The sequence below is a fragment of the Trichechus manatus genome, unplaced genomic scaffold (genome assembly GCF_000243295.1).
Source record: "Trichechus manatus latirostris isolate Lorelei unplaced genomic scaffold, TriManLat1.0 scaffold00057, whole genome shotgun sequence".
NCBI lineage: Eukaryota > Metazoa > Chordata > Mammalia > Sirenia > Trichechidae > Trichechus > Trichechus manatus.
In genome coordinates this window covers 3,486,827-3,494,405 of record NW_004443993.1, presented here as the reverse complement: position 1 = coordinate 3,494,405, position 7,579 = coordinate 3,486,827, and the positions used below count along the sequence as shown (strand labels likewise).

The 7,579-nt window shown below is 39.1% G+C and overlaps 1 pseudogene; it reads left to right on the top strand.

Annotated features, from left to right (window-relative positions):
* The first annotated feature begins 4,301 nt into the window (after positions 1–4,301).
* LOC101340977 (olfactory receptor 7G3-like) lies at positions 4,302–5,526 on the top strand (annotated as a pseudogene).
* The last annotated feature ends 2,053 nt before the right edge of the window (positions 5,527–7,579 follow it).

Here is a 7,579-nt window from a genome sequence, read left to right as displayed (position 1 = left end):
ATTCCCATCCTTAGTCTCTTTGCTTCCCAGGGGCAACAAATCTTATATTTGGTAGTTCCCTAGATATCATTTTAAAGTATTTTTTACGTGTGTGTGTGCGTGTATACCACAATGAAAATGCCCATCAGTTGGAGAAGGAATAAATTCTGATGTAATAACAGAGTAGAATACCTTAAGGTAGTCAAAGTTAGTGAAACAGACTGAAATGTATCAAGACTGATAAGGTTAAATGTATTGTTTTAAGAGATCAATTGTAAAATGACATTCATAGTATATAAAATGTGAAACAATAGGATTGTTTATTGAGAGAATCAGACCGAAAATAGTGAAAATGCAGGGAAATAATACATGCCAAGTCAGTGTAGTGGTTCCTCTGGTGGAAAGACAGATTGTGAAAAAATAAAGGGAGAGGTGTTCAAATAAATATTTTTTTCTTTAAAAATACTGAATACACTACAAACAATTTTAAATAAATAAATTTCATAAAATAAAGGATTTAAGCTCATGAATAAAGGGAAATAATCATAATTTTTAAAAGTACCTAATGCAATTATGGTAATATATTTTAATTTGATGGTGTTGAGTGGTGGGTGATTAGACCTTTACTATTTTTCTCTGTACTTTTCAGTAAGCTTGAAATATTTCATAAAAAAGTGAAAATTTGTGTCTGTGTAATTTTAAATCTTATTTCAATTTTCCCAAGTATAGATGTCTTGTTAGAGAAATACTTTTGTCTTTTAAGTTTTCATTATTTGTGTTGGTATGTCTCATCTAATTTATTCATTTTAGTTGCTAGATATTTCATCATATATCCATGCCAAATGAACATTGATATCCTATTAACCCATTGCTGTCGAGCTGATTCTTACTCATAAGGATTCTAAGGACAGAGTAGAACTGCCCCATAGGGTTTCCAAGGCTGAAATGTTTACGGAAGCAGACTGTTACATCTTCCTCCCACAGAGTAGCTGCTGAGTTTGAGCCATTAACTTTTTGGTTAGCAGCCAAGCGCTTAACCACTGCGTCACCAGGGCTCCTTTTACATTAATATTGGTGATATTCATCTGGCTTGTTCTCTCCTCCTGCTTCTCTAGATGAACAAGATTCCCAATAAAGTTTCAGCACATTCTTTCTTCTCTAAAATTTGCAGTTATCACACTAGGAATGTTCTTTGTTTGATCCGTCTTCAAGTGGCCCCTTGTTACTCTTCCTTTCTATAATGAATAACACCAGGTTGTACCCATGCAAAACAAATCACAAAAGGAAATATTGAGAGGGTGTGATGTGTTGAACACTGTGCTTGATTATTTTTTCTATTCATTTCTGATCTTTGCAGTATCCCTATAAGGTTTTGTGATGGTTCCCATTATACAAAGGAGATATTTGAGGCTTCTTGAACAGTTGTAAAAGTTTCCTTGTTCACAAAGCAAGTGCTAAAGCTGGCAATAAACTCAAGTGTATCTGATCCCAAATCTCCCAGCAAATGATTGATTTTGTTAGGATTGCTTGTTGCCATGACCCCACGCTTAGAGCCCAGATTTTCTTGTTGGTGAAGCAGTGTTTATCTAGGGGCATTTACTCTGAACATAAGGATCCTAATGAGCTGTTCATCCTTGGGACTCCTTTAGAGACTTTCTCTAAATCATCAGTTCAAAAGAATAATGGATAAATACAAAAATGTGCCCAGGACTTAGGCAATCAATTCTTGCCTGTTTTTGAGGATCCAGTGACCATATTCTCAGGACCTCATCTTAACACAGGAAATGGGAGCATCCTGGACTTGATCCTGGTACCCAACCTTGAGACTCATATAGGAACCAGTTCCCGAGGCTGCCTGACCCAGGCTTTGATGGGCTTAACCAGAAACAAAAGGAAGGAGGATGTGAAATTTCATGATTGATTTTCAACATTTCTTCTTCTAATGTTATCCGCTAATTATACGATGGAGACAATGAGTCAAACCATAAAAAAGATAGGGAATGGATCAAACTACTGAATATCAAGGGGTTAATTATTCCCATAATCTGCCATAAAAAGGGAGAAAGGAAGGGAGAGACAGATTTCAGTGGGATACCTAGGAAATGGGTAAAGAAAAGGGAAAATAAATATAGAAGTAATAATCTATTAATGGAGATGAATTATGACTCCTATTAGTTTAAAATTTAAAATTGTGTTTTTTTCTATTGTTTTTCATGTACAAATGTGAGTGGTAGTTAAACAGAAAGTGGGCATGTGTTTACTTCCTATGTAGCTGTGTGTCATATGAATAAGAAAAGGAATTTCTAAAAACAAGGTCTTATTGTCTTGCCCAATTGTCATGATCATCTTAAATAACAAGTACTTCACACCCTAACTGGTAAGTACCTCGCACGCTCATCAGCTGCCAGGCTACTTACTAGGCAATTTGTATTGATTAAATGTTTAAGTCCCACAACCATTAAGGCATTTGGGGTATCTAGGTCTACTTTGCTCGAGTTCCTTTTTCCTCTCTTAAGGCTGACTTGGCAAAATTCTACTCCCCCTCTTCCTACTGCTGTAGGGACACTCCTGACAAGAAACTTGGAAGCTTGTGTTGTTAGGTTGTGTCTTTCTTATCCTAAAATTCCACTTAGGATATACTAACAAATTGTTTCTCTTTTTTTCAGTGATTTAAAGACATGCATTTCATTCTTCCTGCTATTTCTCTGTTTTAGGAAAAAAAAAGTGCTACGTATGATTTTAGGGAGTAATGTTTTAATCTTCAAGTACTGAGAGAAAAGAGAATCTTATTGATATAATAGCCATAACAGCTTGAGGTGTCAGGGAGCATATTCCAGTATTGACCTCAAGTCCTGAATGTGGGTCCTACTTTGTTGTTGTCACCTGCTAGATAATACCTATTTGGTCAGAGAGGAGATGACCTTGAAGATCAGGAAAGCACTTGTTTCTGTATTCAGGTGAAAGTTTTCAAGAGCCTGGTGTTGGAATCTGTTTACCCTTCTGGTGCCTGGTCCTGTGCTACTCAGAGATCATATCACATGGTGGTAAGAGGTCCAGTTTGATATGTCAATATAAGTTCAAATTCCTTCACCAATTCTTACAAGAAGACCATGTATCTTGTATCCAGAACTTAACCTCATGTTACGTACTTGAGATCATGGATAAAATGAGGGATGACAGAAGCATCTAAGTCACAGATCTGCAGAGAGAATAAAATTAATTCATATAAACGCTTAGAATTCTGTGTGGCAAAATACAGAGCTCTGTGTTAGTGGTCTGGTTGTAGAAGTTTATAATAATTGTTATATTTGTTACTATGTTACCTGCTAATCAAACAAAAACCAAATCAGTTGCCATCACTTCCAACTCTGGCAACTCCACATGTGTCAGAGTAGAACTGTGCTCCATAGGGTTCTCAGTGGCTGGTTTTTCAGAAGTAGATCGCCAGGCCTTTCTTCTGAGGTGCCTCTGGATAGACTCAAACCTCCAACGTTTCCCTTAGCAGCTTAACCTTTTGCACCAACCAGGGTCTCCTGCTAATACTATTATTAATTAGAACAATTAGGAAAGGGTTTGTGATAAGAATCCAAAGAATGGAATATTGAAATGGAAGTAGAGAATTAAAAGGAAAAATTGTAAAGACTTAATGAAAATGGGCTGAGTCGTGGACTTGAACTCCTGGTTCACTTTGTAGTGCATTGATGAGCCAGGCCATTACCTCCTCAGGAAGTGCACCAGGTCTTCTCCAACTCTGTGCTCTAGAATATTGGTCCTCAGTGTGTGGTTCCCAGTTGAGCAGCAGCAGCATTTGGGAATTTGTTAGGAAGGCACATTTTGGAGACTGAATGCCCAACTTTCTGAATATGATCTTCTGAGGGTGGTGCCCAACAATCTGCATTTTAGCAAGTTTTCCAGCTGACTCTGTTGCAAGGAAGTCTGAGAACCATTGCTGTAAAACACATATTTAATATCATATGATTTTGATTTTCCTGCTAATTTGCAGAGTTCAGAAAATTCTTCAGAAAAAAATTGTGTCATTTCATATTCATGCTAGTTGACAAATGTGGAAAAAGAGTAGGTACTTAAACAGATTTGGAAAGATGTGGTAGTGGAGGTGAAAGGAGGACAGAGAGAAATAAGAGTGTAGGAGGAAAGAGGACAGTGAGGGAGGGAGAGAGCAAAAGAGGAAGGAGAAAGAGGGTGAGGAGGAGAGAGAGACAAAGAGAACCACAGGAAAGATTTACAATTTCATTTTGCAATATAAATTAGAGTGTTTCTCTAAAATAAGGGATCTTTGTACATCTGTGGTATATCCCATCTCTATTCTTTCCATCAGAATCATCAATAACATGGAATCAGAAAACCAAACAGGTGTACCAGAATTCATCCTTTTGGGCCTCTCAGAGAATCCAGAACTACAGCTTTTTCTCCTTGGAATGTTCCTGACCATATACTTGGTCACTGTGCTTGGGAACCTGTTCATCATCCTGGCTGTCAACTCAGACTCCCACCTCCACACCCCTATGTACTTCTTTCTCTCCAACCTGTCCTTCACTGACATCTGTTTCAGCACCACCACAGTCCCGAAGATGCTGGTGAACATGCGGACACAGAGCAAATCCATCAGTTACACAGGCTGCCTAACCCAGATTTGCTTCTTCCTGGTTTTTGCTTGTTTGGAAGATTGTCTCCTTGCAGCAATGGCCTATGACCACTATGTGGCCATTTGTCACCCACTGAGGTACACGGTTATCATGAACCCCCACCTCTGTGGCCTGCTGGTTCTATTCTCCTTGTTCATGAGCATCATGAATGCCCTGCTCCACAGTCTGATGGTGCTCCATCTGCCTTCTCTACAGACCTGGAAATCCCTCAGTTTTTCTGTGAACTTCCTCAGGTCCTCAAGCTTGCCTGTTCTGACACCCTTTTCAATAACAACTGCTATATTTTATGACTAGCATTTTGGGTTGTGGAACCTTCCTTGGGATTATTTTCTCTTACATGCAAATTGTCTCTTCCCTCCTGAAAATGCCATCAACAAGTGAAAGGTATAAAGCATTTTCTACTTGTGGGTCTCACCTCTCTGTTGTTTCCTTGTTCTGCGGGACAGGTTTTGGGGTGTATCTTAACTCTGCAGCTACTCTGTTCTCTAGGAAGGGTACAGTTGCATCAGTGATGCACGCCATAGTCACACCCATGCTGAACCCCTTCATCTACAGTCTGAGGAACAAGGATATGATGGGCGCTTTGAGGAAACTCATCTCTAAAATATCTTCTTTCCATTAATGTGTCACTTGTTTTGGGCTTAAGCTGTTGGAATATGCCAAAGGGAAGTAAATAATAGTGATTCAGAAAACCTGACCAAGTTCTTTGAATAGTAGGAGTCCAGAGATCATAATAGTTAAGGGTGAAAATTTGTAATCAGACCGCTTGGGTTTGAATTCTACCTCTTTTATGTAATAGCTGTGTGGACATTGAATATTTATTTCAGCTTTCTAAGCTTAGTTTGAAGGTCCCTAGGTGACACACGTTTGCATTCAGTTGCTAACCTAAAATTTGGCAGTTCAAATTCACCCAGAGGTACCGCAGATGAAAAGGCCTGGCAATCTGCTTCTGTAAAGATTAAAGCTAAGAAAACCCTATGGAGCGGTTCTACTCTATAAGACATGGAGTTGTCATGAGTCATCATGAGTCTAAGTCAACCTGACAGCAATTAACAACGACAATAAGTTCAGTGTACGCATCTATAAATTTGGAGTATTTATATTCATTCACGTTTTTTTCATGTAGATTTGTTATACTTCGACTCTTTGAGTGAGGATGCTTACAGCTATACTAAGGGAAAAGTCTCAACTCACATAGGATCAAATGGTAAAAACAAGGATTTCAGAGGTAGGGTAGGGCCAGAACCTACAGAACCACAGGGCTGCATTTCACAGCTCCATGTGTTGATTTCTTCCTAAAGCTGTTCCAGTAATGGTCACCAATGGCTGTAGCAGCACAGGGGTCATTTCAGATACAATAACCAGAGACAGAAAACTGACTGCTTCTTATTGGGTCTCTGTAATCGAGAGATAATCTTCCCAAGGAGTCATCCAGAACACATCCTATATCATCAGGCTGAATTGGTGGCATATACCCCTTCTAAAACTAATTACTGGCAAGAGGAATTTTATTACCTCGGAAGGATTAGATAAATTCTCCGACTAGAAAAGTCTGATATGAAATCAAGTGCTATAATGATTACAAATGTTTAGTACAATGCCATTACTCTTCGTTTTGTCATTCCCAGTATAGTAGACCATAGCATTCTCCAGTTCAAAATGGCCAATACCAGTCCATTTCAGTTCACTAATGCCTAGGAGATCATCTTTATACACTTTATTTGTTTAAACTTCCAATTTTCCTAGATTCATACTTCATATATTCCACGTTCCAATTATTAATGCGTGTTTGCAGCTGTTGATTCACATTTAGAGTTGTGCCACATCAGCAAATGAAGGTCCCGAAAGGTTTACTCCATCCACATCATTAAGGTCGACTCTACTTTAAGGAAGCACTCTACTTTAAGGAAGCAGCTCTTCCCCAGTCATTTTTTTTCTTTTTTTAAATTGTACTTTAGATGAAGGTTTACAGAACAAATAGTTTCTGATTAAACAGTCAGTATACATATTGTTTTATGACATTGGTTAACAACCCCACAACATGTCAACCCTCTCCTTTCTTGACTTTTTTTTTTTTGGTGAAAATATACATAGCAAAAGATACACCATTTCAAAAATTTCTACATGCACAGTTCAGTGACATCGATTACATTCTTCCAGTTGTGCTGCTATTCTCGCTTTAGATGAAGGTCTACAGAACAAAATAGTTTCTCAATAAAAAGTTGGTACACAAGTTGCCCTATGACAATGGTTAACAACACCATGACATGTCAACACTGTACTTACTCAACCTTAGGTTCCCTATCACCAGCTTTCCTGTCCCCTTCTGCTTTCTAATCCTTCTTCCTGGACTGCTGTGCCTTGTCAGTCCCATTTTGTTTTATGGGGCTGTCCAGTCCCCGGCTGAATGGTGAACCTCGGAAGTGACATCACCACTGAGCTAAAAGGGTGTCTGGGGGCCATACTCTTGAGGTTTCTCCAGTCTCTTTCAGGCCAGTAAATCTGGTCTTTTTTGTGTGCATTAGAATTTTGTTCTACATCCTTCTCCAGCTCTGTTCAGAACCTTCTGTTGTGATCCTGGTCAGAGCAGTCAGTGGTGGTAGCCCGGCACCATCTAGCTGTACTGGACTTGGTCTGGTGGAGGCCGTGGTGGCTGTGGTCCATTAGTCCTTCAGACTAATCTTTTCCTTGTATCTTGTTCTCTTCATTCTCCCTTGTTCCCAAAGGGGTGAGACCAGTGGAGTATCTTAGATGGCTGTTCACAGGCTTTTAAGACCCCAGACGCTACTCACCAAAGTAGAATATAGAACATTATAAACTGTTATGCCAATTGAGCTAGATGTTCCCAGAGACCATGGTCCCCACAGCCCTCCACCCAGCAATTCAGTCCCTCAGGGAGTTTGGATGTGTCTATGGAGCTTCCATGACCTTTCCTT